The 21,495-nt window shown below is 40.6% G+C and overlaps 1 long non-coding RNA gene across 5 annotated transcripts; it reads right to left on the bottom strand.

The window, feature by feature from the left end:
* Window positions 1-180: 180 nt before the first annotated feature.
* Window positions 181-21,495, bottom strand: LOC141921319 (uncharacterized). Of its 5 annotated transcripts, XR_012622651.1 has the most exons (6): window positions 21,219-21,495; window positions 14,440-14,576; window positions 11,040-12,204; window positions 10,044-10,221; window positions 3,612-3,840; window positions 181-1,336 (listed from the first exon to the last, which is right to left on the bottom strand). It is a non-coding gene; the product is annotated as an uncharacterized LOC141921319 (long non-coding RNA). The 5 variants fall into 5 exon arrangements; XR_012622648.1 differs by lacking the exon at window positions 181-1,336 and having other exon boundaries at window positions 3,072-3,840; window positions 14,373-14,576; XR_012622649.1 differs by lacking the exon at window positions 181-1,336 and having other exon boundaries at window positions 3,072-3,840; window positions 14,424-14,576.

The raw sequence follows: 21,495 nt of genomic DNA, 5'->3' as shown, positions 1-21,495 counted from the left end.
TAGATACATTTAGTACATTATTAAAATTATGAAGCCTTTATTGTTTGAAAGAATTGCTCTATAATTACTTTATTACAAAATATATAAAGTTGCACTCTACAGTTAAAGAAAATTTTTGCTATATATTGACTTTTTTGGAAAGTATACATTCCAGTGCTGATTTTACTAAGTTAAAACACAAGGTTTATTATATAGTTGAATCAGAGTAAAATTACCCTTTATGGTAGCAGAAGTTTGTAAAGGACCTTAGAATGTTATAAAACTTTACTACTTTTCCAGTTGACTGCAATAAATGATCACAAATTCCAGCGATCTGTAGTGACAGATATGTTACGTGTCTTTTTATGACACTTATTTTGGTATTGTTATTCAAAAAGGACCACAACACCTTGTTCTGAGGTGTTAGGAAAATAGCAAACCTGTGTATTCATTTCTAAGAGAAGAGAATTTGGAAGTTCTGCAGTTTGTAGTTGTTCATCAGTCACTAACATAGCATCAAGCATATCAAAGCACAAGGCAGTTATTTGAGATGTGTTTCTGTGTCCTGATGGTGATCAAAAACCTAAATATTTGTGGTCGCTTTCATGCTTTTGTGACATGCAATATGAAAATACCTTTGCTCAGCCAGTGGTTGGTGTTTCGTGTCAGACCAGGTGAGATGTGCAGTCTACATTCTAATGTCGGTATGGCTGTGCTCCCTCTTACATCTTGGTAACTGGTGGTAGGGGTTAGCCATGCATCATTGACCCAAGGATTTTTGTTGCAGAAAGGGTGGCATAGTAGAAATTGAATCATAATTATAAAATTAGGTTTTGGCAAATCCTGAGAAAAGAGCTCTTTTAAAGTAGTGCTGTGAAGAGCAGAACTAATGTAGTCCTGTTTCCTATGAATCACCTCCTGTAGATCCAGTGTCTTTCTCCATGTTCCCTCGTTGACTGACATTATCTCCACCAGGCAAGAGACAGGGCATCTTTCTGCCCATCTTTTCCCCCCTGTCTTTCCCAGCCACTGATTTTCACAGAGCTTGCAAAAACTTAATTACCTTGGAAACTCGACACCTTTTCAGAATAGGTTGAAGTTACTCATTGGATTCTAAAGTCATGGGCCAGCATAGATATTGGCCTCCCATCCTTTGGAGACCAAGCTGATGAATAACTTTGACCATATATATTTTCTTCAGAAATATTCAGCAGCTCTCTGCATTTTTCTACTGTGAGAGCGGATTTATTTTTTTGCCCTCAGAGAACGTTGAAAGTGCCAATTAAAGCTTACAGCAGTAAGACTTTGACATGCCTTTTCGAGGCATTAAGTCTCCCAGTCAGCTGTAGTCTTGGGCCTGTAAAAAAATCACATATTTTAATATTGCCATTTTTAGGATAAGAATGTTCAAAGAAGCTCTTTAAGGTCCTTACTTAACTGATTAATTTATAATAAAGCTGACATATCTGGCCATCAAAACACAGCTCTAATTTTCAAATGTTAGTCTCTGACAAAATTAGGTGAGCTATGAAATGAACTGCTGGTCAGGTTAGTTCTAGAAGCCAGATACTGAACTATTATTTATACTGGGACTCTCTCCTAATCAGCTGCTTTAAAAAAGTGACTTACCTACCCATCTGTGCTTGCTTCATAATTAGTTGCAAGGGAGGGAGATGCCTTTAAAAAGTAGTCGTCTTAGTACTGGGAAATGAATTCTTCATTACAGATGGTGAATGGGAGGAAGTTTTAAGCATGTCCCTCCATTAACTTTAAAGGCTGTGTAAATAGCTGTCCTAAGCAAGATACCATTAGATAGATGTCACCTTTGTGGTGGCGACAGCAGAGAAGCCAGGGTGTCAGTGAACATGAGGTGTGAACTACTCACTTCCTTCTCAGAGGGAGAGTTGCAATGAGGCAACAGGACCTGCTGTGCTTTTGCTGCCTGTGCCCTTCCCAAATGCTGCTGGCAGGGAAGGGGACATTTAGGGCCAGCTCTTAGGCACCCTGTGAAAGGGAGTTTGCTTCCCTTAAAATGAGAGGAAGAAGGCTGAACCTAAGACTTTAAATTACTTCTGCCATCCACCTCCCAAACAAATGCCTAAAGCATCATACAGCCAAGAGGATAACACTGCCTGTATTTATATCCAGGTGACAGCAAGTACCTCAAACCTAGGAATTTGTGGGGGTTTTTTCCCTAACAAGGAAAGGGTGAAGTGCATCAAACTAACAACTAAACTGTCTTCATCCAATATGCTGCTGAAAGAGAGGGAGCCATTATCAAGATAAAACTGAAAAAACTAAAAAAGAAAAAAAACCAAGTATTTGCTCATCAAACCCTTAGTCTGTGTGACTTCCTCGTGAGAGGTTAAAGAACAAAGGATGGTGTGTTTCCAGTTTCCATATGAAAGCTGGGGAAAATTTCATCGTCTCCTAGAAGATACGTAAACAAATGTTGCTTAGCTCAGGGAACATCCTGCTTTTAGCCTATTTTTTTCCTCCAGGGCTTTCACTTGCAAGTTCTACAGTACGTATGTGTGATTTTTAGACAGATTTTTTTTCCCAGATGTTTTACTTGAGATAGGACTGCAGTATAATGACAGGTAACTTTTTGGTCTGGCAGGCATATTGCTTCATTCTCCCTGTATATGGTGATGTCATTTTTTCTGCCTGGCAATGACAGTTATAGCTCTTTTATTATTAAATTGCATGTTCTTTAATCCTGCTTTTAATTTTTGCCATCCTTGAAGCCATTTTTTCATAGGTATCCTTAATTCCTTTAGAGTAGTAACAGGATACTTCACAAAATTAATCACAAATTGCAGATGTTTCTCCCTCTCCCTCCTTTCTCTAAAGGAAATCTTTTGATAATTTGTATTTTGTATGTGAAGATCTTGCTGACAGCCAAATAAAAAAGATAATCCCCGTGGACTAGAACTCCTCCATCCCTGAGTTGCATCTGACTCTCACATTCAGGTTGATTATTCTAGTAAAATGTAGCTCTTGTGGGAAGTCAAAGATGTAAAGAGGGAGAAAGAGATGCCTCTATCAAGTAGCACCAATCTCCCTGTAAGTTTTACGCATAAACCCAAACTCATTTTAAGGGCTCCTTTAATTGGTCATGGTTGAAGGCGGCTTATCGTTACAGTTACATTATAAAACATTTTTCAGAGCACATGGCTGTGGTCCAGACTGTCCAGTATGGACATGCAGATAGGTCAGGGCAGTCCCAAAATAAGTCACTTAGGTGATTTTTACAGGTCGATGGCTTAGTTTGCACAGAGAAATGCACTGCTAAGGTAGTACAGATCTGGCTGTCAGGTACATTGTTGGCTCACATGTGAATTGACTGTGGGTAGAAACATCCCTTAAATGGCACAGAGCTTTGGGTAAATGGTCCTCCCAGAACATAGTGACATCATCAGTGAGGCACATGCCTGCTAAGTGTGATGTCAGCTCAGATGCTGGACATGACCCTTCCATTTGAGCACCGATGCAGTGGCTTGGAATAGCGTGTGGTTGATCTCTGAGCCGGGCAGTTACCTTCTGGTCTTATACATCACCTCCATTTTGAAGATAAGACGGGATTTATTCCTCCTTAAGAACAGAGATCTCAAAGAGGTGTCTGTACCCACCGCTCTTTCGGGAGATGTGCTGCATCCTCTTGTCCCCTCGCTCAGGAAGATCTCTGATGGGAGAGCACCTGGCAGGGAGAGGCTGAATTACATGCTGAACAGGTGCAGGAGGGCAGGCAAATGCGTGTTTGGGCAGCTGATGACCAGATGGTCCTTCCTGTAAAACCATTTGTAGTAAAGTGTGGACAATATCGGCAGCATCACAGAGGCCTGCTGTGTTCCGCAAACCCTGTGTGGGGAGAAAAAGTGGAATACTCTAAGCAGGATTTGCGCAGCGATTGTGGTGCTTTGCAGGAAGCCAGAAAGCACAACAGTACAGGGATGCAAGGGAAGAAAAACTATTTCATTTCCTCATATTATCGAAAATAAGGGGAAAGAACAAGATCTCCGAAGCATTATGCTAGCGTGCTGTGTCACTATACCTATCGGAGGTAACCCTCTGTGTGTGTATTACTAACCAGTTGTGTTATATGGTTATATATTGCAATACTTGTATCTTGAAATTTTGTCTGTTTTCTGGCCTGCAGCCACATATACCTTGGGGCTGAGGAGAAAAAGAATTTTTTGATTGTTGCCACCAGTGGCAGCTTAGTTGTGCCAGGGCAGACAAGCACCCGAGCGGGAGAGGTGGATGCCTGGAAAGGGGTCACAACCATCCGCCAAAGGAGTGCTGTGGGGGCAGTTGTGCTGCCCTGCCCCGTGCGCCCCGTGCAGAGGCCCATGAGCACTTGCAGCAGCGAATGGGCTCACCTTTGCCAGCAGGCACGGAGGGGAGGGGAGGCAGGAGGAGGGTTCCCAACCTGAACTCGCACCGGACCTGGGCTAAACTGCTGCAGGGCTGGACCCTGAATCCAAACAAACAGGTCTCTGTTTCTGGAGTCCTTCCTTCCATTCCTGAATGGCAAGGCCACTGTAACATCTAACCAACATTTTCTCCTAGCCTCTTCCTTGTTGCAGCAAGTCCTGCAGTCCTGGTCTTGCAGGGACTCCTGCAGTTCAGGAAAACCCCAGCTGACCAAGTCCATCAGCAGGTCCCGCCTTGTGCCTCTCCTGGAGCCTGAAACGTTCGGAGTACTTGAACTGGCAGCACGTGGAGGTGAGTGCTTGTCCCTCACTAAGAAGAATGGTCCTGACCTACAGTGCTGCTTACCTTTCAAGTCTAGTCATCAAACAAAAATAGAAAACTTGTTTATTTCATTCCATAATAAAACTTTCAATTCTTATCTCTTTTTTGTGCTCTTCCATCTCTGCTTTGACATGATCCCAGGATTTTCCCTGTCACAGCAGTGCATGTGGTTTTTCTTTCAGTTTATGAGAACAAAAAAGGTTTATGTCCTTTCAGATTCTGTTGAAACAGGGGACTGATGGCAGAGCAGCATTAATGATGGTGCTGGCATTATTTTAGACCACAGAACCACTGGAAAACATGACATTGGCTTGTTATCCCTGAGCAGAGGAAAGAACAATTGCTCCTGGGCTTTGGGAGAAAATTAATGCATGGAGCTTGCTTCATCATCTGCTGTTTGCAGGGAGAGCAATGGTAAGGTTTGAAATGAGATGATGAGTGGGGATGGGGAAATTTGGCAAGAAACCCCTCTTAACATTTTGGGCTGCCTGGTCTGTAGGAAATTCTCATACAACCTAATTTGGGAATAGCAGCCCAAATCTCGCTTTGTAGTCCACAGAACACTTCCCATCTGCTGTACTTCAACACCCAGACACACATCTTCATAAAACTTCAGAAGTGGTCTGGATGTCGTACTGTTCCTGGACACACAACAAACTTTTCCTAAGTCTGTGTTGTTGGCCTTTTTTTTTTTTTTTTTTTAAAGTTAGACTTTCTCCAAGGAAATTGCCTTATCAGAGCCAGTTTTCACATGAGTATGCTGCTTTGCTAGACTTGGGGACAAGAGGCCTGGATTTACCATGGATTCTGGGATGGGTCCAGTGTACTGGAGGCTGACCACTGATGCCTTGGTAATTTGTTGACAGATTGGCACACAGGGGTTATTTTTACTTAGTACGTGAGCAGTAGAAGGCACTACGGTGCATCACTGGTAGCCCACATCAAGAACAAGTTCTGTGGGAAGCCAGTCAGCCTAGTTTCCTGTGAACAGTAAGAAATGTACAGTACGACCTAGCATATCACTGAATGTCACAGCCCCCTCTCGCACATCCAGTCCCAAATTCATCACCCTTTCCTACCACCTCCCTCCCAATATTTTCAGCTCTCTTCCCCTATTCCTTGGCTACAGGCTGGGCAAAGCCAAGCAGCTTCAGAATATATGACTCACTGTGCTTTCCCGTTATCCCATGCAGGTGCAGGATAACCTACAGTCTTGCTTAGAAGCATCTCAACATTGTCCTCTCCCGCGGGCAGTTAGGCACTGTAGGCTGCTAAGCCCAGGTTTTCCTCTGAACTCCCTGAGAGCTCTTAGCCACTGTATAGGTAGCAGCCTGGACTCCCAGCATTTCCTGCTGAGTACTAGACATGCGGTTCTCTCTGGTCTTCTTTGGCAAGACAAAATGTGTATGTTGTTCCTCTCCATGGAAGGAAATCATTTCAATGACAGCCTCCCACGCAGAGCTGAAACTGAAAATTGTAACCGTTTCTAGAACATGAATATCTGCATACATTTGCATATCCTTATATATATATACACCTAATACAGAAATGTTTGCAGATTTCATCCCTGTGTGGGAGGGTGGCACTTCATGAAACCATTTCACAATGCATCAAAACTTGATAGATAACAATTATAATAAAATAGTTTATGTAGTAGAACTACAGATAATAGTGTTTCTTCTGGAGTTTGGTTAGTTTATAAATATTTTTTATCATTTTGAATACTGAAAATGTTACAGGCAGATCAAGAGTGGCATAAAAAGCAAATCTAATGTCTCATCTCCACTACTGAGAAGCTGTTTAGCAAATGCACATTTTTTGTGGTCATGAAAGAACTTAGAGTATCTGCCGAAACTATACCCAAAATCCAGCTAGGCCAGTATCCTTCATCTGACAGAGGTATCACCCAGTGCTTTGGCAGAAGTCCCCTCGTAGCAGGCACTGGGGAACAATGGTGGGACAATTTTCTGCTTCAGTCTTCCATTATCTCTTACCATGGTCTTACAGTTTAGCTTTTAAGCATATGCAGTTTTTCAGTACAGTTCTCTTTCAGTTTCTCTTTCCCGTGTTTCTCAAGCAATCCTATGTCTTGTACACAAAATAAATTGTCAAGAGACAGAACTAATATACAAAGGTATAAATTAGCTTTGGAAGCAATTTAAGGAGCATTTGATCAGCTTTTCTTTTGAAATTGTTTCCTTACAGTTGATTTTTTAATGCTCTGATTAGTCAAGAGGACTTGTAGTGTTTCCTAAGTGGGAAAAGATAGTCAATAAAAAGATAAACATCATTAAAGAAAGTAATATAGTGAATAAATTTAAGATACTAGAGACCTGATCAACTGTAACATTTCTACTGACTTTAATATATGTGAGACTGAACCCTACATGAATAAAGATTTTTTTTTTTCCTCATTGCAAATACTCAACTGAAGCCACAAGACGGCATGTTGGGTATTTCTCATTTGTAATAACAACCTCATTATGCTTTTAGAGTAATGGGAGAAGAAATGTGAAACATTGTCAGACGCAGTTATATTTCTTAGTGGAAAAATCTATCAGTCTTTTGCTTAGTTCTGTTTTCAAAATTTACACTCATAGGTGAAGACTTGCTTCTGCCGATTCATATGGCATTCAATCCTATTCATATATGTTATTTTTATGACTTTTATTTCTACATGAAATTCTAATATGAATAGCATCTAATTTCCATGATCTGTATCCCACTCTCTAATTGCATGTGCCAAACCAAGAGATTGGAGGACTACGTCATTCTTAGTTTCTCCCCAGGTATGCACAGTTTGCTATATCCCTGACATTAAAAAACAATTCCTGGCCAGATATAGCCCATATTTCTTACTCTTCTTATCCAGCCAAGGCTCGTGCAGCTTCCGTACCTGGTGGTGTTTGCTCTTCTACTTGTAGGCTGTATTGCTGTTCTGCAACAGTCACAGAACTGGCACAAAATGCTTCCTTCACATCATCAGTAAACAATGGGAAGAATTTGGAAAATACATAGAGACTAATACTCTGTAATCAATGTTCTCTTAGTTTGTGGTCAACAGTGCTCAGAGACGGCTGTGTCATATGAACTAAACCACGTCAGTCATAGCTGAAGTGTGTTTAAGAACAAGAAAAACAAGGAAGGGTGCAAGAACAATGAAGATTGTGTGTGTGAATGAATTTATTATAGTTGGCTGATGGTGGGGAATGCCAGTTACTCCATGGAGTAAGGAATTAGTGTCTGCAGAGGACAACAGTAATTAAAAATTTCTTTGGAAATATACACATACCCCTTACTTACTCTGTAAGAATCAACCCAAAGGCGATATATTCACATAGTTTACTTCCTAAAGAAGTGCACAGATATTAATACTCTTAGATGCCAATGTGAAATATTTTTAAAGGCAAAGAAACGTGGATATTGCGTGCAGCCCGAGAAAGCATCAGAGCAAAGACTAAGTGCTGAGGTCCCATTCTGCTCTCCAGGCTGCTGACAGTGCTGCTGTGGGTTCATCGTTACATTAACAAGTGTCTGTCTTCTCCCTCAAAGAAGAAACAGGTATCAGCAGAATTTTGGAGAAATTATTGATCTAAACCCTTACAGTAAGAAGAAAGGATTATTTTCATTGGACATAGAAGACAATGCAAGCTGAAAACCATGAAGAGAATCACTGATGAACACACGCATCCTGGCCAGGACAACACACAACATGAACAGTTTGCACAACTGGAGGCATCTGAACAAAATCTGATAACACTGTTCAGCCAGGTGAAGGTCACCTTGTTTGTGAAGGAAAGAGTGTGTTTCTCAGACTCCCTAGCAGTCAACATCTGCAGGCTATTTCATACAGCACAGGGGCACATGTCAGAAAAAGCTACGTAACTGGGCTCCACTAAAGGCCACACAGAAGAGAGAAACAGAAGACAACTGATAAGCTGCATCTATTGGTTAGACTGAGGTGAAAACACATGCTGTTCTCAGGCAAGTGACCTCTTGGAAACAGCTGCTAAACCCCTGATTTTAACACACTAAACGACGTGTGTCACATTCGGACTGTCTACAATGTGTGGATACTTTGTCAGTTCCTACACGTCTTCTTCAGAACAAGTATGTCTGCGTGTGACCACAATAAAATTTCTTCTCAGAAGGAGGAATCTCATCAGTGCTTGTGCAACACCTTAGGCTCTTTTAACCACTTTAAAACGGTTCGTTTCTGTTACACTCAGTATTTTTTCTCATTTTTTACCCTTCCTGGAGAATGCTTTTTTGTCAGGGTTTCATTAACATTAAAATCAGGTTAGTTGAAGGAGGAGAAATCCCATTTCATCTTAATTTCAATTTACTATCAAGTTCTTTGTTCTTCTAATAACAGCCAATATTTTTTCATAGTGTTTATGCTAAAAGTATATTTTAAACAAATTGCATCTATGGAAGTTGTTTATCTTTGAAAATTTAAAGGAAAAGAGTAGGACTCCTCACAGCAATCATTCACTAATAACAAAGCTTCAAATTCTACCAGCCATGTAGATTTCATCTATTTTTAAATGTTTTCCTTCATTCACATTTGTAGTAACAAAAGTAAAAATACTTTAAAAAAATTGTTCTCTATTTTTAGTTTACTAAAAAGGGGCTTTTCCATAGCATAAAATATGACCGTTTGCTTCTGACCACAGATGAAAGATTTTAGGACTTCAGAACTTTTAGGCTTTAGGATTGAAACAGAAGGCTGTACCTCCACATACATAAGCCCCACAGCTAAAGAAAGGTGTGCAGAGCACCCAGTGCATGCATTTTCAAGCCCAACTGGTACACACCAACTGGACACCTCTCAGCTAGAGACAAGCTCTGCAGGCTCTGCAGTCTTCACTCTGGTTTTCTGAGGGGCCAGAACTTCTCAAACTTCATGAAATATTGCTGGCTACAAATTGGCTTCAGCTGTAGCTCAGGGTCCTTCTGCCTCCTCCCAGATGTTTACCTCAGTGCGCAGGGGACTCACTAATCCTCTTGTTGTAGATCCCCTGCCTGAGTGGGCCAAACTGTCCATGAATCCTCAGGCAGCAATAGCATTTTTCTATCATCTGTCATTTCTCAATCATCTGACATTTCTCATACTGATGGTTCTTGTAGCATTTCTCACAGACAAAGTAATCTGGAAATATGCATCAGGCTGTTTTCTAATGCCTCCAAACTGCTTTGTGAATTAGGTAAAGTAAGAGTACTAATCTTCAACCTAAGAGATACAGAATCTAAGACACATTTAGTCTCAGCCAGAAATGGGATTGGAAGCAGGAAAACCTGATTACCTTCCAATTCTGCTCCCCTGATGCATATTCTTGGGGGCTGTGATTCCAGGATGAGTCACGCCAGAAACTCTCCTGTATCTGAGACAGCTTGATGTCATAAAGGGTCAACAAAGTGAGACAGCTGCTCTCAAGTGCAGGAAGCAAGTGTTTCCTTGAACCTCAAAATCCATGACACCTTCTAAAAATAAATACAAAGCAGATAGGTATTTCAGAAAGAATAAAGGAGCACAAGGCAAACGCCTTCACCTTAATCCAAGCTCCAGGGATGCAGGACTTGATAGTAAAGTGTTCTTTAGCAGCACTTCACCTCTATAAATCTGATACCACTTTAAAAGGAGGCCAGTACATTATCTTCATCTTATAGATGGGGAAACTAAGCCCTTGGAGGTGAAATGACTTGGCCAAAACCAGACCTGGGTTGGATTAGACCCACTTCATCCAGACAAAAAAGCTGTCTGACTACAACCATCAGACATATCACAGGAAAGTACCAGAAAACCCACATTACATGTGTTGACAAATCTGCCTGTTCACAATATTGTGTGGTGCAGAAGTGAGGTTGATGCAATTGGTAAATTAAATCTTCAGTCCAAAAAAAGCCATTGGAATTTATTTTTTTCTTTCCTTTCATATGATACAAGTAGGTTATGGAAACATGTGCTACAAAAAAGATCAAAAAGCTCAGAATTGTAGTTTTAAATTACATCATCAATGTCATGCAAACCACCCTGAAATTAGAGAGCCACTTAGAGAGCTTAGTTAATCTGTCATGGGTCTGAACGCTGCAACTTGAAGGACATGAAACCTTGTCTTTATCGAAATGCAAGGAAAGAAAGTCACAGAGAATATAATAAACTTGTATAACACTGACATGAATACATTTCAATACTGGTGTGACACCCAGGGAAATGTGTTCCTTGGTTATCTGAGGCGCAGGCAGTGAAATTCAGCTGAAACCAGAGGAAGCTGTGAATTGCTTGCAATGTTTTGACTTACAGGCGACTTCAGAATCATCAGGGAGACAGAAATATCCACTGCTGATCTTAAGAGATTTCATGGAAAGCAGCCCCAAACTAGAAATTAAACTAAGTATTTATTAACATCCAAGTCTAATCAAACTAATAAAACACCCTCTCCCACGGAGATAGCAGAGGAAGACACATGTGCAACAACACCTTTCCATCAGACATAATTTTAACCCATTTTTATTTTGCATTCTTCAGTTGGTTAAAAGTCATACTATCATCATAAGTCTCCCCTGATGAAGCATTCAGCAGTACGTCTTAGCATTCCAATTAGGATTTCTACTGACTAGGATGTCAAAAGGATGACATTTTACATAGCCGCATGATTATCGGAATTTAAGAACTGTTGTAGTAGGTAAGATCTAAGATTTGTTAGAACTATACCTTTAAATTATTTGACATCGCTTAAAAGTACACAACCATTTTAATTTAATCTTAACTACTGTTAATTCACTTATTAAGAGCTTTCTGCTAAAGCTGACCACTTGTACTGCATAATAAAGAGAATACCAAAATCTTATCTGGCATTAAAGAGCTGTCATGGACATGAATGCTCAACGCATGGATATTAAAGACTATTCCTATCAGACTATATGATAAGAATACATAGAGATAATGGCTGACCTTGGGTGTGTCATTTAAACTGTAGATCCAGAGATGATCTCACCTCATCAGAGTTGTAAGGACAACATTGCTCATTACAAATTATCCTTTGGAGAGCAAGTAATTATGTCCTGCCTATCACTAGACTATTATTAAATGTGCTGTATTAACACCACAACATTTAAATAGAACCCTGAGTCTAAATTATGCTGACACAGAACTATTCAAGTGGTGCACTGGACACCTTATTTCAATAATCTGCGTGTTCCAGGTCATTCCTGCAACTGGTCTGATTAAGAAGGGCCCCTTCTGCACACCATCCAAGAACATTAGCAGGGTCTAGCAATGTACTAAAGCTATTAGCATGAAACAGCAGTTGCTACAGCGTGACTTTAAAGTTTTTCTTGCCTTTCCTGCAATAGGAGAGGTATGTACCACCCCATACCATACACTCTGACCTGCATTTTTTAAGGAACAGAAACAGTCGGTTCTACTGCTCCATGCACGTACTTCTGTCTTCACAGAATCAGGTACTGAAATTTAAAAAAAAAAAACATTTTTTTTTAGATAATGATCCTCTTTAGTAGACTCAACTTCACATATAAGATACACTTACATCTACTTTTTTTTTTTTTTAAGACTAGAATCTCTCTGCTTTCTTTTTTATTCATTATTTTATAGTACTCAGTAACATGCTTCATATTTTTCAGGAGACAAATCCCTCCCCCAAAGACTTGCAGTGCATACTGGAACTCTGCATGGGAGTAAAGCCTGAAAATAGACCATCTTTCTGCACTTCAAAGGCCATAGAATAATCTGACAGACAAGTGACATTAAAGAATACAAAATGAAGATTCAGAAGCAAAAAATGAGTTATGGAAAGTAGATCTTGATCTTGCAGTCAAACAAATGGACACTGTATAGACAATTTTTAGAAATGAGACATAGGACTTGTCTTGGAGTCTTTAACAGTTTTTTTTATTATGACAGACTGTCTTTAAATCTGCCCTGTGATTTTTATATGATCAATCTTTTCCTTTTTCTCTCTGTAACTTCTACACCTGCTAACTAGCTGGACTTTTTGTTCTATAACCTTCTCCTTTCACTTACTAAATAAAAAGTTAATTTCATATTCAGTAAATTAAACACATGGCTTTCCGTGTATGTCTTGGAACAGTATACATTTCTTCAAGAAAAATATGTTTCCAGATAAAACATCAGAATGAAATAAACAGAAACAATGTGCCTTTGGGGAGTGTGAAAACACTCCAGGGCTGGTTATATTTGCCAGAACGTTGAACGTGGACTCATCAGATTGATTAAATCTGTCACAACAGCAATTCATTAAGCCATAAAAGAGAAAATTCAATGTACTTTCTAAAGATAGAAGTCTATTTTTAAACAATCAAAACAATATTGCTTTTAGAAAATCCTTGTTGCTTTACTGTAGTAGTATTTTGACCAGGATTTTGACGTCAAAGATGCTGTAGTAATAAAAGCACAGACATTGCAATGTTAATTTTTCTTTTTTATTACATGACGTATCTATCTGGGCCCATGTCCATAAAGACAAACATGCCGGGTAAGGAGTAACCAGTGCCATACAGCACAACACGGAGAGGAAACAGCTGAGGGGCAAAGGACCAACGTAGAATCTCTATGGAGATAAAAACTCTTGTTGAAAAGCAATGCAGTTACAAGGTGGTTTCCACAAAAACTTCCCTATTTTGTGAAAACCTGATCTGATCTGGGGGAAATTCCAGAGTCAGCCTGAAGCGAGCCAGTAAAAAGTTGAAGCAAGCTAGTGAGCTGGAGGGAATCCCAGACAGCCAGATGCCTGTCCAGAGAGATCCTGTTCTCTTGAACACACTGCGTAGGGCCATGCTGCTCTTCAAGAGCTGGAAATTCTTGGAGTCAGAGCTCATATTCTCCTGACATCACATTTCCTGTGCAGTATAACTGCAAATTTTGTACACAAAACAAGGAAAACATCACAGCAACCATCACTCACTTCATGCTTCAAGAGGCAGCCACCCAGAAGATTTTTTTAGCTGCCAGATGTAGCCACTGCACTGTGAGCACATCCAAGTATGTTTCTCCTCAAGTGATCGATCACAGATGGGCTGAAGGAAGAGATTATTTTTTTCTTTTTTACAGCAAATCTCTTTTCTCATTTCTTGAGTATCCAGTGGCTGAGGAGAAACATGTTTTCCTGCAGATATGAGCTCAGCTTGTGAGTGCTATGGACATTCTTTTATTGATAAAAGACTCACTGCTCTCTAAAAATATCCAGCTTTTGAAGTAGAAATGATCCTTCTTCAACATCTCTGGACTTCAGAGAAACTCAGAAGCCAGTATGATTTGCCATGACCCCTTCCCCTCAGTCTCCCCTAGTATGAAATTATCTTGGAGGAGAAAAAGGAAAAAGGAATATTTAAAACGTTTCTCCTCAACATTTCCACTTCTCTGAGGAGGATTCTACCAAGACAAAAATAGGTGGCATTGTCAGGATGTTTTGTTGATTGAGGATGCCAATTAACTCAGACACCAGAGTGAAAAGAGTAGGCTTATTTTACTGCTAATAATTAAAGGATATAACCAAGTAATAGAAAATAAGCAATAAGAAAAATACAGAATAGTACACTTAATTATTACTACATACAGTTAATTATAAAAAATAAGAATAAGCAAGGTAATGCACCTAATCATTACTACACAATGGGGAGAATAGTGATTAAGAAAGATCCATCACCACTTGCATATGTTACCATCATCCAGATCCGCAGTTGCTGGGGAGCCCCAGTTGCAGTGAGGATTTGAAGAACCTTTCCCTGCAAGCGCGAAGTCCTACATGGTTTGTCCATCCGTAGGTGAGACATCCAAAGTCGCAGCAAGAGGGTCCAGCCTTATATACCAAAAATCGGCAAGTCAGAATGACTTGCACTTTTCTTTGAGTGGAAACATGTGGTTTCATCCTCCTTTGGATTCCACCCAAAGCTTGACCAGGGCTCGGGAGGGAGAACCAAGAGAGTTTCTAACAAGGCCAAACACTTGGGTTCTCAGCCTTGAACAAGGCTAAACAAGGAAAGTTGGATACACATTCTCCCAACATTTCATCCTCACTACTGATTATACTCTAAGCTACATCTTTCACTAGTGAGCATACATATTTCATTAATGATCAGATACTAATAATAAATGCTAATGGTAATACAGATTTTACTAATTAACAGATACTAATAATGGATAATGTTTGGTTGTGAGGTTCATCTAGAGGTCAACTTTGTTTCAGGGCCTATTATTCAGGCCCTAGCACTACATAGGACCACTGCAGACTTTCAAACAGGTGAGATCTAGCATGCAATTATTAATTGCTCCTCATCATATGGGGCATTGAAAAGATACACACTGATTTATTTGCACTAGTTTTTAAACAGTACTACAGAAATGAGAAGGCAAAACATACTGAGGAAAAAAATCTCAAAAGCTATGTATATATAGATACACTTTTGTCTGCAACAGTCTGAAGCTTGCAATTCATCAGCTAGTCTTTAACCTGCACTCTCTGCAAGATCATGATTTCACTAGGGTGAAAAAATGGGCTACATGAATCACAGTTCCTATTGTTGAAGAGCTAAAATTAAGATTTGTTCTATGTGAAGCCAAGATCAAAAACTGTCCTAGCTTTAGCGTCTGTCCTGTCGTTTATCCAGTCAACAAAACGTTTTTAAGCTTCACAGACTACCTTTTGCACAGTAGCACACAAAACAGTAATAACAATGGAGCTCAGTTGTCCCTCTTTGTATATTCTTTTTATATTTCTCCCTAATCTTTCAAATTTATGATTTTGCAACTGATTCTACATCTGATTATTGCTCTTCTTGGCTAGATATCAAGAACTACTGATATCTAAGGATGGTATTCTTATCCTCAAAGCCTGAGTGAGCCAAATGGATGACTCACAAAGTTCCATCTAACAGTCTCCCTGTTCAAAAAGCCCAATCTTAGAACGAGATATATTGAAAGGAGAAGAGTCAGGCTGAAACACAGACATAGCCTTAAATAGATGAAAATACGCCGTGAGCTTGGAATGTGCAAAGCATTTGATTTTTAAGATCTCTTCCATGCTTCCATCAGAACCATATGGAGCTTCCATTTCCTTATATTCTACACCTACACTATGCTACACTATAATCCATACTAGAATATAGTGGCCAACTACATGCAGTAGTTTAAAACATAATTGTATATATGCATATTAGCTCTACAGTATGTTGTTTTTTTCTCCAAGCTTACACAATTATGACTGACAGCAAAGCTCATTGAAATGTATTTAGTCATTTGCATTCATCTATTTAATTTATAGTTATCTCCCAAGTACTCATTTGTATTTACAATTACAATGCAGATTTACTAATAGCTCTCAAGAAAACAAGCCTGTTGGTGAAGCGTCATCATGTGCTAGGATGTCACTAGATGATGCCAATTCATAAAAGATGGAGATCACTTTTTAGTTTTCAGAATTTCTGTCTTAATTTTCTGCAGTGCAAACACCACCACAATCTTTTGATTTCAGTGTATTTCAAATGCTCAGCACCTATAGAAATTAGACTGCATTATCTGGGATGTCATAATGTTGATAATTCATCTAATACCAGGTGCTCAGTCTCTGCATAGAAGGAAGAACCAAGAAACTGGAAGAAAAATTTACTACCTCTAATATCTCTCCAGTCAAGTTGCTGTACAGAAACTAGAAGTTATTGAAAATTCAGCCTCACCTATAAATCTTGCTCCTTTTTTACTTTTAAATCATCTCCGGAGTGACACTATAACTGTTTGCCACACGGGCCAGGCAGTAAGTGCTCCAAGTGTAAGATACACATGACTCAATGCCACTCCTGGGGCAAGCCCACAACGGCTGTCGATCAGACTTCCAACTCCAATGACCCTACAAGGCTGTCAAACATCTAATACCCATTTTGGGAATGATGAGATATAATCTTGTTATTCCTATGTACATAGTATTTTCAACTACAGTTTAGACAGCCTTGTCCCTAACAACTTTTTCATTGCATAAGGATTCTTTTTGTAGTATCAATTCATTGTCCTGTATAGTTTAAGTTTTGTAAATGCATAAATTAATGTATTATGTTCAAATATACATATAGTTTTTATATTAACATTAAAAAGGTTTATCAAAGCAGAATTAAAATTGAGCTTTGAATAACTCTAAACTTTCTGATTTTCAAAGGCTGGGGCTTGTTGGGTTTTTTTGTAAAAATATTGCATTTTTTAACACTTTGTTGAATTTGTTTGCGGGGCTGTATTTTTCTTTTTAAGTAAAGAAGAAAAATATGAGGAAACCCTTGGTATAGTTGTAGATTCCCTATTACAGATGTTATTTCATGTAACGTGATGTTACTATGGCTTGGTCTCTTTTTTTGGATTGAAGATATGAGAACTTGAGCTAGGCAGGAATTTTTCTACACAAAGCACATTGCTGAAAAATACTCATTAATTAAAAAAAATGCTGAGAATTCATTTTTTAAATGTCTAACTTTTGTACACGCAGGTACAAGATGCCTTTAGAGTCAATGAGGAGACACAAATGATCCAGAAAGTGATTCACCTCCTTCTAACACAGGCCCTTCCAGATGGTAATTCAGCTCACTGCAGTCAGACACCTGTCTGAGAACAAGACAAACCACCTCCAGGAATGTCTATTTCTCTCCACTGGCTATCAAGGGTAGACAGGGTGACTGGCTCGTAGCTCAAGATTTTTTTAAATCTGTGATAGAAATTCCATCTAAAGTGTTAGCTGAAATAACAGTGGTTAAGGTTAACTTTTCAGGTTCTGCTACTCTCTGCCAGCCAAGGACAGCAGGTACCACATTATTTGACCCCATGGGCTGCCCAGACTCCCCAGCCTGGAGAGGCAACTCAAAGAGTTGAGTTTCACAAACATTACTGAAATGTCTATTTCCCAGGAAGTTATATATATATTTTTTTTTTCTGAAGAGCATGAAAACATTTGAAGCACCAAGGTTTCTTATGAATCAGAAATTCTCAAACTCAGCAACTCTAACTGAAACCCAGTTTATTTCTGGACTTTGATAATGAGGCATTAGAAAAACACAGCTATTTTATCACCTGGTTTCAATCCACTTAATAACTTTGCACCTGATACATTCTCCCCCATTAAGTCAAATTTATGCTAATACTGTCCTCATTAGCAAATACTATTTAAAGCTGGTTTATGGAATGATTTCTGAATAAGGTAGGTGTCTAGAGTCAGTGAATTTTAGCCAGGAAGATTATATTCAGTGAATATCAGCTATCAGATTATAAGAAAACATGAACTTCACAAGTTATCATAGAATCATCGAATACCAGGTTGGAAGGGATCTCAAGGATCATCTGGTCCAACCCTTCTTGGCGAAAGCACAGTCTGGACAAGATGGCCCAGCACCCTGTCCAACTGAATCTTAAAAGTGTCCAGTGTTGGGGAAACCAACTTGTACCCATTACCTCTTGTCTTTTTCATGTGACTCTTTGTAAAAAGGGAGTCTCCATCTTCTTAGCAGTCACCCTTTAAATACTGGAACATGGTATCTATCTATAGGTATTCCTGCAAAACAGTGGAATAGTCTACAAGATGATAAATAGTGACAGCTAGGGAGAGGTCTTTTTCATGCTGGGTAAATCTGTGCTTTTACTGAACACAACACAATCTCTAGCATTGAAAACTGCAGAACTCCAGTATTTAAGTATCTTTATGGAAAATTCAGTTAGCCACCTGAAACTCACTCGATTCTAAAGATACAGGTCTTGAAACACAACTATGTACTTAAACAATTCCCAAACTGGATTGTATAGGCTGTGCTCTGCAGGCCTTAATGAAAGGTGAAGCAAAGGGCACCAAGCTGACGGGCTCAGCACAACTGTGTACCTTCTTCTGAAGGAGACTTAGGTGGCAACATCTCTGGCCTCTCTGCACTATATTTCATGGTATGGTGTGGGCAGAACTTAACTCGTTCTATAAATCACACTGTATCCTGAAAGACATATTTTCTTCCTTTTTTTTTTTTCCTTCTGAAAAATGCTTCAGGCGATAACTTTGCATCTACAACACTCTGCTTCTCTTTAGGATCTAGAAAAAGCAACAAAGGCACAGAAGGGATACATTTTTGTCTTAGATTCATTTGAGTTCTCAGGGAAATACCTAATAACACATTTACAGCATGTTGTTTTTAAAGCACTATCTATTAAAATATTAATAACCTATTCCTCTCAGCCCCATAGTGAAGCAGGTGATTTCATATTTCTACTACTTTACAGAAGCATGGATAAGTACTTTGAAGGAAAGGATAATTTTCAGAGCTGAATACAAGAAGCAGAAATTCATGCTTGACAGTCAGAAGAGGATATCCCACATCAATCCACCCAAGCACGCACACAAAGCGAGAGTTAGACCCAGGAAATACGCAATCAGGACATCTAGTTTTAAGGCACTAAGGGCCAAAGCACACACCAAACAATACACTTTGCACTTGTGTAGGTTTTTTCAAGCACAGGAACTGGATCAGTTGGCACTTTTCATGGCAAGTATCCCTGCATTCATTTTAGAACCAGAGAAACTGATGCACATTAAACCGTTCACTCAAAGCTATTTGCTATCTTCTGGCAACATGTAGAGAGTTACAGACTACATGTAATTTCTAGGTCAAGTCTGTTACAAAATCAACTACTATTTTCTTATAAAATGGCAGTGCTGCTGCTTACCTAGCATATGAGAGGCAAGTTCATATCCTTTTCTCTCTCAGGGAATTCCTACGACAGCACTTGTCTTTCTGAAAAGCATTCTGCTCCTCAGAGCCCCGGGATGATGGCAAGGAGTAGAGGTATTCGCATGCCCTTGTAAAAAGTCCCTCCCCAGCTTTCCTGCAGGCCCCCTTTAGGTACTGGAAGGCTACTATAAGGTCTCCCCAGAGCCTTCTCTTCCCCAGGCTGAACAACCCCAACTCTCTCAGCCTGTCCTCACAGGGGAGGTGCTCCAGCTCCCTGATCATCTTTGTGGCCTCCTCTGGACCTGCTTGAGCAGGTCCATGTCCTTCTTATGTTGGGAGCCTCAGAGCTCGACACAGTACTCCAGGTGGGGTCTCACAAGAGCAGAGTAGAGGGGGAGAATCAACCTGCTGGCCACACTTCTCTTGATGCAGCCCAGGATATGGTTGGCTTTCTGGGCTGCAAACACACACTGCTGGGTCACGTTGAGCTTCTTGTCCACCAATACCCCTAAGTCCTCTTCCGCAGGGCTGCTCTCAATCCACTCATCGCCCAGCCTGTATTTGTGCTTGGGATTGCCCCTACCCATGTGCAGGGCCTTGTACTTGGCCTTGCTAAACTTCATGAGGTTTGCACAGGCCCACCTCTCAGGCCTGTCAAGGTCCCTCCAGCATGTCGACCACACTACACAGCTTGGTGTCATTGGCAAACATGCTGAGGGTGCACTCAATCCCACTGCCTGTGTCGCTGACAAAGATGTTAAACAGTACCAGTCCCAACACCGACCTCTGAGAAACGGCACTTGTCACTGCTCTCCACTTGGACACGGAGCCATTGACCACAACTCTTTCAGTGTGACCATCCAGCCAATTCCTTATCCACTCAGTGGTGCCTGTTAGGTGCTAGCTTAACTAGTAATTAACTTGATATGCAGTATTCTCAGTTCTTTCAGTTGTAACTCTTCCAAACTTAGGGGATAATTAGTTTACCATTAAATCTGAGAAAGATACAGAGAATGATTCAGTAATTTAATGGCTGACAGAGAAAAGACCTGAATTTCCATCTGTCTCACTTAAGTATTTTATAGGCTATATATAGGCTTCAGCTCTTTCCAGAAGGGTTAGATTAGAGGGAAAAAAATAAAGTTAGAATTGAGCTGACAAAAAGGATGTTACTGGTGAACAGACTCAACAGAGTACTCAGCAGAGGCAAAGGGATCTAATACAAAATGGAGAAAGGGGAGACTAGAGACATGGTACTTAAGAAGGGGAAAGTGTAGTGGTGTGCAGCCTTGGTCAGAGAAAATCAGCCTGGGCTATGCCTTCTGCAGGTACTTTGGGTCTAATACACAGAGTAGCCCCGGGATCCAACTCTGCCTTCCTCAGAGCCTCACACCACCTCAGTGGGGGTGAAAATGCACCAGTCTCCTCATCATAAGGCCTCTGCTCCCCATAATGCTCTTTCACAGACAGAAACACATATTCTCAGAGAAAGTTCAGAGGGAAATTAATGCTATGGCAGTGCCCATTCAGTGAAGAGACTGGAACAGCTTTATTTTTTCCCCAGTGCTGGCCTGGAGAACAACGCCTGCCCCAAAGACACAAGACTACGTAATACCACCGACACTGGCAGATCACTTGGCTGTGTGTTTTGGGGTGTTTACCACCTGTGGGGTGCCACTTGGAAAGGTACAGACTGCCCGATACCCCCCATAGTCTAAGGGTAAAATAATTGCTTTAAACAGCAGAAGGCGCAGACCCACCTTCCCGTGGATAGAGAGCTGAGTCCAGTCCGACCACACCGAGGGCAGGTGGGCTACCGCAGGCATGTTCTGGGGACCCCGACCCCGCTGCCTGGGGTTCCCCTGGGGGGTGAGGCGAAGACAGGCGGGTTTGAGGCCGGCGGGGCCCCAGGGCGGCAGCACGAGCCCCTCACAGCGAGCCCCGGGGCTACGAGAAGGGCCCCGACGCGCACGGCACAGGGGCAGGAACAAGGCAGCTGCCTGAGGAACGTCCCGCTGCTCCCGGGCTCCGTGCCCG

Source organism: Strix aluco, chromosome 3 (genome assembly GCF_031877795.1).
Source record: "Strix aluco isolate bStrAlu1 chromosome 3, bStrAlu1.hap1, whole genome shotgun sequence".
NCBI classification, from domain to species: Eukaryota; Metazoa; Chordata; class Aves; order Strigiformes; family Strigidae; genus Strix; species Strix aluco.
Note: the sequence above shows the minus strand (reverse complement) of the source record. Positions and strands in the feature narration are given on the sequence as shown.